Source organism: Camellia sinensis, chromosome 4 (genome assembly GCF_055761805.1).
Source record: "Camellia sinensis isolate YWXY chromosome 4, ASM5576180v1, whole genome shotgun sequence".
Lineage (NCBI taxonomy): Eukaryota > Viridiplantae > Streptophyta > Magnoliopsida > Ericales > Theaceae > Camellia > Camellia sinensis.
Window position 1 is genome coordinate 39989007 of NC_138964.1, and position 16053 is coordinate 40005059.

A 16053-nucleotide genomic window follows, 5' to 3' on the forward strand; every position below is an offset into this window, starting at 1 on the left:
TCTGGACGGTGGAGATCAGATTTAGAGTACTCTACTGCTGGTTTTTGGCTCGTGAACAGTACCGTTTTTGGTGAGATTTTTCCTAAACTTTGTATTTTGATCTTTGGTTGCCAAGGAAGCTTATTTGTAAGCTGTTCTTGATTGTTTGCTTCTAGTTCTATCAAGAGAACTCTTGTATACCCATTATTTGTTGATAGTGGAGATATTTGGTGGACTACGGTCCCGTGGTTTTTCCTTTCCACATCGGGAAGGTTTTCCACGTTAAAATTTTGCTGTCGCCTTGTTATATGATTGTTGGATCATTGCTTTCAGATTATTTTCAGAATATATGGTGCTCTATTAAATTGATTCCTAATAGGTTCACACAAAGAGGGAGAATAAACTACTTCTGTTATTTTTGTGCCGGATTCGGATATTTCGAATTGGTTTTTTGTTTTGTTTTCTCCCAACATAGTGGTATCAGAGCCAAGTTCATATTGTTGTGTGTCTTGTGTTGAATAATGGAAGCAAATTTAAGTAGAATGGTTACTTTGAATGGTTCTAATTATCACACATGGAAAAGAAAAATGGAAGACCTCCTTTATGTGAAACAATTTCATCTACCGGTGTTTGCTACTAAAAAACCAGAAAATAAATCTGATGAAGAATGGACATTACTACATCGACAAGTGTGTGGGTACATTAGGCAATTGGTGGATGATAATGTTTTGAATCATATTAGTGGAGAGACACATGCACGTACACTTTGGAACAAACTTGAACAATTATATGCTCGGAAGACTGGAAACAATAAAATGTTTCAAATAAAGCAATTGATGACCTTGAGATACCAAGATGGAACCCCATTGATAGATCACTTGAACACTTTTCAAAGAGTAATTAATCAGTTGGCTGGAATGGGTATCAAGTTTGACGATGAGGTATAAGGGTTGTGCTTGCTTGCTACATTGCCGGACTCTTGGGAGACATTTAGAATGTCATTATCTAACTCGGCCCCAGATGGTGTAATCAATATGGATCTGGCTAAGAGCAGTATTTTAAATGAAGAGATGAAGAGGAAATCACAGGGATCTTCTTCACAGTCAGAGGTTTTGGTTACAGAAAGGAAGGGGAGAAGCAAGAGCAGAGGTCCGAAGAACAGAGACAGAGGTAGAAGCAAGTCCAACAAGTTTGCTAATGTTGAGTGTTATCATTGTGGCATGAAAGGGCACATCAAGAAACAGTGCAGAAAATTGAAGAAAGAGAACGAGGAGAAAGGGATTGAGCATGATGGAAAGGATAATGATCAAGTTGCCACCGCTACTTCCGCAGACTTTCTCATTGTTTATGATGAAGATGTTATTAACATAGCATACCATGAGACCAACTGGGTGATTGATAGTGGTGCCTCTATTCATGCTACATCTCGAAAAGATTTCTTCACATCCTACATACCTGGTGACTTTGGTTCGGTAAAGATGGGTAATGATGGCTTGGCCAAAATTATTGGTGTTGGAGACGTGCACTTGGAGACGAATAATGGCACGAGGTTGGTTCTTAGAGATGTAAAGCATATTCCTGATATCCGCATGAATTTGATTTCTGTAGGTAAACTTGATGATGAAGGGTATTGCAACCCTTTCAGTAATGGTCAGTGGAAGCTCACTATGAGTGCTATGGTTGTGGCTCGAGGCAAGAAGCATTCTACTTTGTACGTAATGCAGGCAAGGCTCCCCAAAGAAGTTATTAATGCAGTGGATAATGAGTCTACAGTGGAATTATGGCATAAAAGGCTTGCTCACATGAGTGAGAAAGGCTTGGCAACATTGGCTAAAAAGAATCTTCTGTCTGGAATGAAGAATGCACTTTTAAAAAGGTGTACTCACTGTTTGGCAGGAAAGCAGAATAGAGTTTCCTTCAAGAGTTCGCCTCCTTCAATAATGCCAAATGTACTTGATTTGGTATATTCAGACGTTTATGGTCCTATGAAGACAAGAACACTTGGTGGCTCCCGTTACTTTGTAACCTTCATAGATGATTTTTCAAGGAAGTTGTGGGTCTACACTTTAAAAAGAAAAGATCAAGTGTTAGAGACTTTTAAATAGTTCCAAGCCTTAGTTGAGAGATAGACTGGGAAGAAGCTCAGGTGCATCAGAACAGATAATGGGGGAGAGTATTGTAGTCCTTTTGATGATTATTGCAGACAACAGGGTATTCGACATCAAAAGACACCCTCGAAGACTCCTCAGTTGAATGGTTTAGCTGAAAGAATGAACAGGACACTGGTTGAAAGAGTTAGATGCTTACTTTCACAGGCACGGTTGCCAAGATCCTTTTGGGGTGAGGCTTTGAGCACAGTTGTACATGTTCTTAATCTCACACCATGTGTTTCTCTTCAGCTCGATGTACTAGACAGAGTTTGGACTGGCAAAGATGTTTCCTATGATCACCTGCGTGTCTTTAGATGTAAAGCATTTGTTTATATTCCCAAAGATGAGAGGTCTAAGCTCGATATGAAGACCCGACAGTGCATTTTTCTAGGCTATGGCCTAGATGAGTTTGGCTACAGGTTATATGATCCAGTTGACAAAAAACTAGTGAGAAGCCGAGATGTTGTGTTTATTGAAGATCAAACTATACAAGATATTGAAAAAACAGAGAACACAATGACCTGGCATAGTGATGTCTAGTTGACTTGGATCCGAGTCCTCTGACAGATTTGCCTGCACAGGTTGAACATTATGTTCAGGATGACCAACAAGGTTTAGGTGATGCAGATGATCCCTTACAGGCTGAGACAGGTGATGAGACTCTTGAGCAGTTGGCAACACCAGAGATACCACCAGATGTTCTAACCAGGAGGTCAGCTAGAGACCGACATCCTTCCACTTGGTATTCTGCAGATGACTATGTGTTAATGACTGATGGGGGAGAGCCCGAGGGTTATGCAGAAGCCATGGAAGATGATCATAAGCTGGAATGGGCTGATACGATGCAAGATGAGATGGAATCATTGCATGACAATCACACTTTTGAGTTGGTAAAGCTGCCTGAGGGAAAAAGAGCTTTAAAGAACAAGTGGGTGTACAGGGTGAAACATGATGAACTCACTTCACAACCACGATACAAAGCTAGACTAGTTGTTAAAGGGTTCAGTCAGAGAAAAGGCATTGATTTTGATGAGATCTTCTCACCAGTTGTAAAAATGTCTTCTATTCGTGTGGTTCTTAGCTTAGCCGCTAGTCTAGACTTAGAGATTGAGCAAATGGATGTGAAAACTGCCTTCCTTGATGGTGACTTAGAGGAAGAGATTTATATGGAACAACCAAAGGGTTTCAAGGTGAAAGGAAAAGAGGATTATGTGTGTCAGCTAAAGAAAAGTCTTTATGGTTTGAAGCAGGCACCCAGGCAGTGGTATAAGAAGTTTGAATCAATTATGGAGGAGCAAGGCTACATGAAAACTACTTCTGACCATTGTGTATTTGTGCAGAAATTCTCTGATGATGATTTTATTATTTTACTGCTCTATGTTGATGACATGTTGATTGTTGGCAGGAATCCTTCAAGAATTGACAAATTGAAGAAGCAACTAAGCAAGTCCTTTGCCATGAAAGACTTGGGGCCAACAAAGCAAATTCTTGGTATTCGAATCTATGGAGACAGAAAAGAGAAGAAGTTGTACATGTCACAAGAGCAGTACATTAAAAAAAGTGCTTGAAAGATTCAATATGAACAATGCTAAAGTTGTTAGCTCACCTCTTGCTACTCATTTTAAGTTAAGCACTAATCAAAGCCCTTCTACAAATAAAGAGAAGGAAGATATGGAAAGAGTTCCATATGCCTCAGCTGTAGGAAGCTTAATGTATGCAATGGTCTGCACAAGGCCAAATATAGCTCATTCAGTTGGTGTAGTTAGCCAATTTCTTTCAAATCCAGGGAGAGAGTATTGGAATGCAGTAAAGTGGATAATGAGATATCTTAGAGGCACTTCTAGGTTGACACTCAGTTTTGGAAATGGACAACCAATTTTAGTTGGCTACACTGATGCAGATATGGCAGGAGATGTGGATACCCGTAAGTCTACTTCGGGTTATTTGATCACTTTCTCAGGTGGAGCTGTTTCTTGGCAGGCGAGGTTGCAAAAATGTGTTGCACTCTCTACAACAGAGGCAGAGTTTATTACGGCAACAGAAGCTTGTAAAGAGTTATGGATGAAAAAGTTCTTGACGGAGCTTGGTTTCAAACAACAACAATATGTGTTGTTTTGTGATAACCAAAGTGCTATTCACTTGGCTAAGAACTCTACATTCCATTCGAGATCGAAGCACATCGACGTGAGGTACCATTGGATAAGAGAAATTCTTAATCATAAGTTGTTGGAACTTGAAAAAATTTATACTGATGATAATGGTGCTGATATGTTGACAAAAGCTCTGGTAAGGGAGAAGCTTGAGACGTGTTGCTCGATTGCCGGGATGGAGAATCCCTTCACCTAGTCGGAAACGGGGAGATTTGTTGGGTTGGGTTTCCCTCCTATGTGGAGGAAGGCCCAAAACATTTAGTAAAACCCATGTGAGTTCCAAAGCCCACATGGAGAGATTATGTTTTTGAAAAGATCTAGCCCATGAGTTTAGGATGACAAACCCTTTCTTTGTAACATAGAAAGAGACGTAGCAGCAGCCACCAAAACAGAGAGGAGAACATAAATTCTGTCCAGCAGTGATCAAGCTATCCGATCAACAAGCATCTGTGGTCCGATTGAGCTGAAATTTGGTAGGCGAGTTCACAACTCAAGACTCTAAATTCTGGATGGTGGAGATCAGATTTGGAGTATTCTATTGCTGGTTTTTGGCCCGTGAACAGTACCATTTTTGGTGAGATTTTTCCTAAACTTTGTATTTTGATCTTTGGTTGCCAAGGAAGTTTATTTGTAAGTTGTTCTTGATTGTTTGCCTCTAGTTCTGTCAAGAGAGAACTCTTGTATACTCATTATTTGTTGATAGTGGAGATATTTGGTGGACTACGGTCCCGTGGTTTTTCCTTTCCACATCGGGAAGGTTTTCCACGTTAAAATTTTGTTGTCGCCTTGTTATGTGATTGTTGGATCATCACTTTCAAATTATTTTCAGAATATATTGTACTCTATTAAATTGATTGCTAATAGGTTCACACAAAGAGGGAGAATAAACTACTTCTGTTATTTTTGCGCCGGATTCGGATATTTCAAATTGGTTTTTTGTTTTGTTTTCTCCCAACATCATCATCATACACAGATCGGAGGCGAAGAAGAATCGGAGATCAGAGGCAGCAATTGACGGGCGGTGGAGAAGAATAGGAGATCGGAGGCGGCGATCGACCCTCTCTCTCTATTCCCTCTTCCCCTCTCTTCTCTCTTCTCTCTCTGTTTCAGACATATAAGGAGGGGGGAAAAAATTGCCCAAAAATGACGTCGTTTTGGGCAGTCAAGCCAGAGAGATTTCGAGTTACGAAAGATTATTGCTACTCAAAATATAACTATATTGCCATATATACAAGAGAAGGTAAATGACATGATATTATTGGATTGTGATATCAATAACATAATATTACTATTGTATTGAACATTTTAATTTTTTAAAACAACCAAAATATACAAAATAAAATATTACCAATGCAAATAAACTCTTTTTTAGTTTTCGTTGTATACTAACCTCGCCCTCCCGCCTTCCGGCTTTGAATGAAAATACATTGAAGAAGCCGTTTAGAGTGAAAGTGTTGACGTCATAAAATACACGAGACTGCGGTATAAGGAACCAAACCAAATTGAGGAGGTCGCCTCCTTCTTTAAGCTGTTGAAGATGGTAATTTTTTGGACAACTAATTGCAGCGTAGCATAACATCGCCAACCAACCGATTTTCAATTTTTCCCATTTCACCTCCTTATTACCATCGTCGAGTTCAATAATTACATCTTTAAAGTAAAAATCCATCGCATCTTTGAAATCCAATTTGCGTCTTCCTTCTTCTTCATCTTTTTTATAATGAAGAAATAATTTCGACTCAATGCAAAATTTTATCATTTCCGAGCGAGACAATTTGCATCCTTGACGTTTTTGCCATTTTCTACATATAAGAGTTTTAGAAATTAAATTGTTTTATCTCTAAAAGTATAAATTTTGCTATAAAAAATATTTAGGGACTAATTTCAATTGTTGTGGATGTAAAAAGTCATCCCCCCCCCAAAAAAAAAAAAAAAAAAAGAGCTTGTAGGAATAAATTTTTTAAAATATCAGTAATAAATGCACTTTTAGGGACAAAATAATTCGTTCTCGAAGATTTATTTTTTGGAACAAAACTTTTGGTTTTAAAAGGCTAGCAATTTATCACTAAATGTCTAATTTCATTGCTAAAAATAAAATATTAACATTTTTTGTGATAAAAATATTTTATCCCTAAAAAGTAATATTTTTCCTAATTTTTTTTTGTGTCTCAAATCATAATTTCTTGTAGTGATAACATCCGTAATATACCTGACACTGAACTTTGTACGGACTTTGACTATGAAATCCGTCAACTCGCTATCCGATACAACAGCAGGCAACAAGGAACGGCAGGTGAGGAGTAGATACATCATGTAATTTGAAAGAGTTTTGCATGTTTCCTTGTCATCATGACGTCCAGATGAGTTAGCACTATTTTGGGAAGAGTATGTATCATCATCACGGTAGAAAATATCTGTTATCATGTGCATAATAAAAATTTGGTCATGAAAACCTTCAGAGCCAAAGAACCCCTCAAGACTCCCAAGGTCAATTGAGTTGTCTGCGGCACTCTTAATAAATTTTACAATCATGGGATATAGCGTCCAAGGGTTACCATGCATGTACCTATTGAACTCGTCTTGAATCCCCAACCTCCCAAGCATTCTACCCCATTTTGAACCCTTGTCTTCCTCTTCGAATAGCTCGATTTGCCACATCTTTTTAGACCCCTTCTTTTCAAAAAAACCAAGGAAATGTCTGCAACAATCGGATTGCCCATTTGCCTCTGCCGCACTTAATTAGCCAAAGCATCAGCCAATCAGAGAATAATAACAAAATGACTGCATAAATCTCCAAAGCTAGGGCTCCGACCAATAATACTCCTGTGATGACAGTATCAACCATGGAGTAGTGCTGCTCTTGCCACTTCGCTTCCATGGCGATAAGCAGGAAGAGTCCTACCAACACAGACACCGTACACATGAAGCTAATAGAGCGAAAAATGCACCCTCTCTTGGTAAATGTTATGGGTGCTTTTGTGTATAATAAATCATACATGAGCCCCATTTCGACCTCCAATACATCCCGAATATATGTAGCATCATCCCGATTCATTTCAAGCAGAGAATTTGTTTCTGCACATTGGAAGTACGGTACAATGAAACTAAATCTACCAATGTCATAATTCTCTATATAACCTTTTAATTTCTTCACCATCACGTGGGCCATAATTAAAACATTTTTATATCTCTCCTCTTTTTTGATAAAGGCAGTCACTAGATAATCAAAGGGTACAATGTTTCCTGATTTATCATGGCATGCTAACTTAAGAGCCCACGTTCTCTCCCCATACTTAATAATTCCAGCCACGAATGCCGGAATTAACATAAATGAAAACCAGAAATGCCTCCAAGACATAACAATGACATAAATTGCCACAGTAGCTTGAACACCCATGCCCAAAAGATGTCTTATCCACAATTGATTATCTTCCAAAGAATAAGCAGTTATGGTATTAGGGCCACCAAGATGCAATAAAAGCAAGGGTGCCCATATTGCCTGTAATGCATTACTGGGATTAGGAATATTATTTGAGAGCTTGCCAAGGGCAACAGTTGCCACCCAATCGGCCATTATGTAGGCCAACCAGACAATCACTTTAATCCATTGTGGCGATATATTCTTTCTGCGTTTGCCAAAGATGAAAAGAATGATTTGTAAAGTGAGACTAAGTAGAACCAACATCCGAACATGCCACACATCCCATAGTATCTTCCACGATGCTGGAATCAGATTCATCACACCCTTCTCTTCGTTATCCACATGGAGAGAAAATTAAGTTACTATAAGTAAACATAGACAGATAAAAATGAATTGAACATTATTATCCAACCTAAAAAATTAGACTTACTTTTTAAATTTAATGATGTGGCACTTAATTAGAATATCTAAATTAACATTTTTTTCTTATATTTTCCCTATTATCAACCAATCATCTCACTTATACATCATTGGATTTAAAAAGTGAACTTGTATATCATTTTACATCATGATAACGCATTATAATTGAGAATGAATATTCAAAAATTTCTACAATACAACTCTTTTTTATTATTATTATTGTGCACCATATGCAAGTTATAATAATTTATGATGTCAATAGTACTACAAAGTGTCTTAATGAAACCACTTTCAATCAAAACTAAAGAAATCAAAATGGGTCATAACTAAATACCCTAATGAATTATAATTAACACCACAATAAATCATAGTCAACATCAAAATGAGTCATAAGCAAATGCCACTTGCGTCATAACTAAAGACTTTTTTAATCATAACCAAAATAAAAATAAATAAATAAATAAGAAAAAACACAATAATCACTAACTTTTGCGGATAAAAAAAATAACAGCCATAATAAATCATAACAAAGTCCTAACCAATTCCCTAATAGGTAGCAACCAAGTCAAAACCAATATTACAATCGATCATAACCAAACATCACAAAAGTCGTAACTAGGCATATGATACACTCCTTTTTTGAAGTGTGTTTTCATAGAATTTCCCATTAAAGTGAAGAGAAACGTCATAAACTCAAAATTTAAGTCTCTCAATTTACTCACAAATGTAACTCCCTGATTTTTAAAGATTAATTACGCGGAAATTAACTAACCAAAGCGTGAGATTTTTTATTTTTATTTTTTTTAAAAGAAACTTCATTCTCATTCAATTAATTATAAAAATCTTTTTCAAATTCATTTTCTTTTCACAAATCTACATAAGAAAATACCATGGATGAAACCATAAACCCACTCTCCGTGTATTTTAATTAATATTACATAATTATTACATATGGAACACCCCAAAGCTTACAATAAATAAGAGAGTACTGCTCCTTACAAAGAACGACACTAAGCCAAATAAACAAATGGAGTATTATAATTCATTATTACATTATAACTATGAAATGGTAAAACTAGCTATTTGATCTTCAAATCCAAAAAGCATTCCTTGTACACATGTACAAATAGGGGGTGAGCAAACTGCTAGTTCACCAAGTAATCTCATATTATAACATTAAAAAACATGCGGGTCTAGCGATACAGTGATACCAAACAGATATATATATATAAAGTCATACCATGCCATAACTTTATGATTTTATTACCTAATTCCTTAAATTCAAATTTAATTAATTAACCATACTTGTTAACTTAAATAAATTAACATACTTCAATGTCAAGATATTCTTTTCAAAACGAATGCGATGCCAAAGTTTATGACACGAGTTATATGCATGTCTTTTCTTCAAAGCAAAAAACAGGCGGTAAATACACACATTGGGAATCTCTATCAAGCATAATGTTTCACGGAAATTTCGTCTGCAAGAAATCGTAAATCGGCACCCATGTAAACACAAGTTATACAAGCGCTACTATTGTCATTTCACAGAAATTTCGTCTGCCGGATCGGCACCCATGTATACGCGCGGTTTTTAGGACTTTCACCATGAACACACAGGCCAACTTAATTTGAAGTAACCACATCTTTTACCCAGATTTACCAAAATATTCACCCACTTTTCTCAAAACAATTCATTTCCAATGATTAAGTACACAACAATGTTCCATGCAATGTGTATGAGAAATTAGTTTCTGTTTGTCCAATCCACATGTAATTTCTACAACAATCAATGCTATTATCCACCGATAGCCAAAATAGTTATCTCTAATGCATTAATTAAAAGATAACAACATGGATATACAATCCAACATACAACCATGACTTGGAATCCTTCATGATTCTGAACACTTGGAAACAATCCATATTCCACTTTTTAATAGGGGTGAGCATGGTTCGGATTGGACCGGATTGGGGTAAAACCAGGACCAATCCGTTATCTACGGTTCTTGAAAAATTGGAACCAATCCAATCCGTTTAAATCATGGAACCAATCCGAACCAATCCATTTAAATACGGATTGGATCGGTTTAGGACCACGGATTCACATAATTAAATAACAAAAAAATATATATAACACTTTAATTTCATAAAAATATAAACATAGCGCTATATTAGTTCCACAATAGCAACATCTATTTCTATAATAGTGACATACTGTGCTAGAATTTAAACAACCATAAGAAAACTGGTTTCACCATAAGTATTTAGACCATTACAAATTAAAACTAAAAACTAACAAACAAAAGTAATAAAAAAAGATATTATACGGTTTTAGGTTTGAGTTTAGATTTTATATAGAATAAGAGAAGATACTATGGGGGAGGATGTATAATAAAAATATATACTATTTGTATATGGTACGGATCGGTTCCAATCCGGAACCGTGGGATTCAATCCGGAACCAATCCGTGTACTACGGATTTTTAATTTTTCAATCCGGAACCGAACCACGGATTCAAAAAACCAATCCAAACGTATCGGATTGGACTGGACTGGATCGGATTACGGATTTCACGGATTCCTTGCTCAGCCCTACTTTTTAAAGCCAAACTTTCAAAACTTACATAGTTTTCCATTAAACTCAACAATTTTAAAACCAAACATAATCTTTTCCAAATAATCTAACAACTCCCAAAACATTAACATTTAGGATCTTTCACAAATTGGAGCTTTCTCACTTTCAAATACCCACATGCATTTTATATACAAAAAACACATTTAATAGCAAAATTATAGGTAATCAACTCCCAATTTAACCAAACTCTCAATTTACAAATCAAGTATCTCATATATGACTTTGAGGTACAAAAATAACATATTAGCATACTCAAACTAGTTAAACTAATAATCAATTTCCCAATTGTTTTGACTCACACAAAATTCTCAATCAACTTTGTTCCACCTCAACCAAGATAACCAATATGATTTTCACTAAATCTCATACTTATTGAATATTATCATTTCCATCCTACTATATTAAAAGTTATGGTATAATCTCAATAATACACTTTTAATTATAAAAGATATAAAATATGAACCAAACTAATTTAATCCATCAAATTAGTAAGTTCATTATATTCAAAATTTCCAAATTAATAATACCAAACATAACTTTACATGTCTTATCTCTCAAACATAACCATATTTCAACATAACCATATTTCATGCCAAGCTCCTTAAAAGGTTAAATTTTTTTTTTCCACCCAAATTATTTACCAATAACAATTTCACAACTTTTTCTAAAATTAACTAATCAACATGATATTTACATAAAAAATTATGAAATATGCTTAATGGTTACATTTTTAAGGTTGTGAGTTCAAAAGTCCACATTTCATATTTTTCACCTTCACAAAAATGAACAAAATTTAATCATCAATATATCACCATTAATAGAATATCATAAATACAACACTTTTAGGGTTTTTAATCCCAAAACAACTCTATAATTTCAAGTTAACAACTTACACAATATTCATCAACATCTATTTATTTTTCTCAAAAATAAGTTCCAAAATCAAAGATGAGATAATATTTCAATATTATTTTTTTTTCTCAAAATAAATTATATAATCATAACATGATATAGATACCAAGCATACAACTATTAAAATTTAATCTCAGACTCTTGAAAAAATTTATCAACACACGATGATTTTTTCAAATCAAGTTCAAGACACCTATATTACTAACATTTCAACATGATTTTTTTCCAAAAATTATTCAAACAAAATTTGAGAATAATATATACACAATACCTTCTATAATAATATATTTTATCAAATTATTCCTAACATAGATTTAAAGCAATAATATGAAGAAAATCAGTACCTCAAATAATGAAGAAGAGTAGATTTGAGAGACAAATCTTGCCCGATTTTCGATCCGAGACTAATGCTACAAAGAGTACACGACGAGATCTCCAACTTTTATTTACAAAATTTTTATAAAATCTTACGCTAATGACTCTCCCTTGAAGCTTAAAGATTGAGCAATAATGAAGGTTAGAGAGAGAGACAGCTCTCTGCTCATGAAAGAAAAACAAAGAACAAAGAAGTACAAGGAAAAAGAGAAAGAGGGTTGGGGCAGCCCATCGTGGGCTGTCATCCATCAATTGATACAATCAATTTTATAATAATATCTTAAAATTTTATAACATAAATTATAAAATGATATAATTTTTTTCATCACAAAAATATAATATTTTTATACATCACAAATATAGATTACGAAATATACATCCATTTTTATTCACTACAAAAATATATGATTTTTCACCACATGGTATACACCATAAATTCAGCTCTCAAATATATATTATAATCTTATATAATAAATAATAACAACTCTCAAGGTGAACACTACCAATCACATAATTAAAAAGGACTAAACAGTTAAACATGAGTCATAAGCAAACTCAAATTAAATTGAATCTAGTCATGTGTTTTGAATTAAATTCTTACTTATAAGTCAAACATGGTCCAATTATATACAAAAACAGATCCAACAAATTTATCTCAAGTCATGTCTAAACATTCAAAATTTAATAACGAAATTCTACTATAAATTAAACTGAACACTAATTAATCCACGATTTTTTTTAAAATAAATATCATCATTTAATTTTGAAATTTGTATCTAACATGCTAGATTCATATGGGAACAACATATAAAAATATCAAAATTTTCTGAGATCGGGAACTATTTTTAAAAAATATAAAATCAAATTTTTTTCACACAAAATTTACACAGCAGTCAAATTCAAAAATTTACTTGATTAAATAATGCACTGACTATTTATTGAAAGAAAAAAAAAATTTGGATCATTACAACAAAGGCATAATAAGATTATATGATTGAGTTTGTAACCTATAAAAATTGACACATAATCTATCAACTCATTGTGAGACTTAAATTATAAATCATAATCTTTTTTCTAAAATCAATTAAAGCAACGCGCTTTTTCCTTTCCTATCTAAAAGTAACGTGCAACGTCTTTCATTGACAATTAATAATGATTAAAAAGAGAACATGTCATAATTTTTTTATTTTCATCCAAAACACTAATTTTGAAAAGATAACACTTGATGTGGATTCAACTTATTAACATAGCTTCATTTAATATTATATTTAGTTGGTGTGTTAATTGATAAATTAATTAATATTTTTAATATTACTGTGAAATAATTGTCTTGATTTATGTCTAACTCGTGAATCACCTCACCTATTTATTTATTGGTCTTGCTAATAATATAGCCCTAAAGACTATCAATAAGAAACACAAAATGCCAAAACAAAAATAAATAAATAAATTATAATCTAAATATACTTTTCACATATTTTTAAAAATTAAAACAAATAGAAGGGTTAGATATTATTAAAAAAAAAAATTAAACAATATATATTTTTAAGCATGACACATGTATTTTTAAACGTAACATAAAAATATGCGCTACACATTTTTTTTAATTTCTTTTTATACGTGCCATGCGAAATTTCTTTTTTGATTAATAAATGCATCATAATTATTCTAACCACTAAAAAGTTTATAATTCTTTAGACGCCATGTATATTGTTTGTTTTTAAAAATAAAAATAGATATATTTTGACTTAGATCTAGGTTAGATATGATGAGTAAAACATTGATAAATTTCTTTTTTGATTTTTAATATTATATTAAGATTTTTAAATTTCAGAAATCATATATATGGTTAGATGGACCTATATTTCTATGATATTTGTACTTCTTAATATTTTAAAATTTTTAGAAAATAAGAAATTCAGATTAATATTTTGGAGCTCATAGATATTTTCAAACGCAATTTAATTTTTAATCGGTAAATATTTTTAGAAATATTTTTAAAACAAAATAGGAAATATGTATATATTATTTTGGTATATTTATTAACATTTCAAAACTTTAATTAAAAAATTATATATTTATTCTTAAAATAAGTCTAATATCTATTGTATCAATATTAAAGTATATTTATATCTGAGATATTGATTTTATAATAGTTGTGAAAGATTGCGGAATCTTCACTTGTGTGAGTTCCCTACCCAGCATTTAATATCTGGTTGGTTTCTCACCACTACACATTAATAAAAAAGGTGATTAGAAGAACAAAATTCTAATAATAATAGTAAAAAATTTGTAAAGGCCACCCATGTGACTTCCTTGAACAAACTGTTTACAATAAAATAAAATTCAAAAGTGGTCAACTTTCATCTATTTGTATTAAATAAGTATGGAACTCATTATTTGGTGTGCCTATCACAAATCCCACGTGCCTTGTTGGCTTAAATGAAGGACACTTAGGTCTTAAGTTTATTTTTAAATTTTTTGAGCTATAAGATTTAAGTTTTATTTTTTTGGGTTAAAATGATATAATTTATCCAAAAAAATAATTATTTGTTAAAATCAATTTATTTGTCTATTTCTTGAAATCATTCTATCTGTCAAAATTCACCTAATTGTCTATCTGTTGAAATTCACCAAACTTATTTTTCTATCTGTTAAAATTTACCAAACAACCTATCTGTTGAAATGTAACACATGTCACTCATTTAATACCATATCTGTTGAATATCACATAATTTTTAGCCTTACCGCTACCACTCCCACAGTCGCCGACGACTTTTCTGGCCATTTTCCGGCAACTTTTCTAGAGCCCATAAAAATTTTCAGTGACTTTTTTCGGCGTCGACAACTTTTTTAATGTGTTCTTATTATCAAATAAGATTTTATCTTAAATCTAACATCTTATACTCTCTTTAAAATGAAATTTGCATTATTTTTTGCTAAACGGATTAATACAAGTACCTAATAAGTGGCTTACAGTTACTAACATTTAATGAGTAGCAAAAAAAAAAAAAAAAAAGGAAATTTACAATATGCATTCTTATAAAAATGTACATTTTAAAAAGAATAAATTATATTGATCTCTTTTGATATTTAAAAAAATACTATAAATTTTATAGTTTTAACATAATTATATTGACTTTCTTTTTAGTAAAATTAAATAGACCAAAAATAATGCAAATAATGTGAAATCACAAAAAAAAAACAAAAAAACAAAAAAACAAAAAAAAAACAAAGTAAAGTAAAGTATATATTTTCGTGTAAAAAATATGAAAAAATTATTTTTTTTATCCATATAACTAATAAATTATTGATGAAAACAGAGTTAAGTATTGTATGAATTAAAATCTCAAGAAAACTCAACGTAATTATGCCAAAACTGTAAAACTAACTGTATTTTCTTCAAATCTTAAGGGAGATTAATGTAATATACCTATTTTAAAAAATTATAACTTTTTACAATAAAAATTACAAGTATTTGTAGTGTTATCTAATTTGTGATAACATGCTATTTTATTATTTAAGTTACAAAAATTTATAATATTATTGTGAAGGGCATATTTATCCCAAAAAATGAAAGGAAAAATGCTTCGCACTCGTTTTTTGGGATCCTCACAACTCCTTTTAGATCTCAACTATTGATATCAATAGTTGAGATCTAAAAGGAATTGTGGGGGCCCCAAAAAAAAAAAAGAAATCTCAATCATTGTTAAAATAAAAGTATATGTCAAAATCCAATCAAAACCAAACAAATGACTCTTTTAAATTCATCTCCAACAATTTTCTCAAATTTATATTATTGAAATAACACTGAAGAATTAGGATGAATTATACTTTGCCCCATTATGGTTGACTACTTTTTTACTTTGGCCTTTAAAATTTATTTTTTCTCACTTTGAGCATTTATGTTTTAAGTTCTTAATTTCTTCTAAAGCTAATTTCTGTTTAAAATTAGATAGAAAATATCATAATAATTATCACATAACATAAAAATATATATTATTATAT

The 16053-nt window shown here is 32.5% G+C and overlaps 1 long non-coding RNA gene across 1 annotated transcript; it reads right to left on the reverse strand.

The window, feature by feature from the left end:
- Positions 1-6718: 6718 nt before the first annotated feature.
- LOC145824589 (uncharacterized) lies at positions 6719-12194 on the reverse strand. The gene is made up of 2 exons (XR_014366370.1): positions 12015-12194; positions 6719-8029 (listed from the first exon to the last, which is right to left on the reverse strand). It is a non-coding gene; the product is annotated as an uncharacterized LOC145824589 (long non-coding RNA).
- Positions 12195-16053: the final 3859 nt, after the last annotated feature.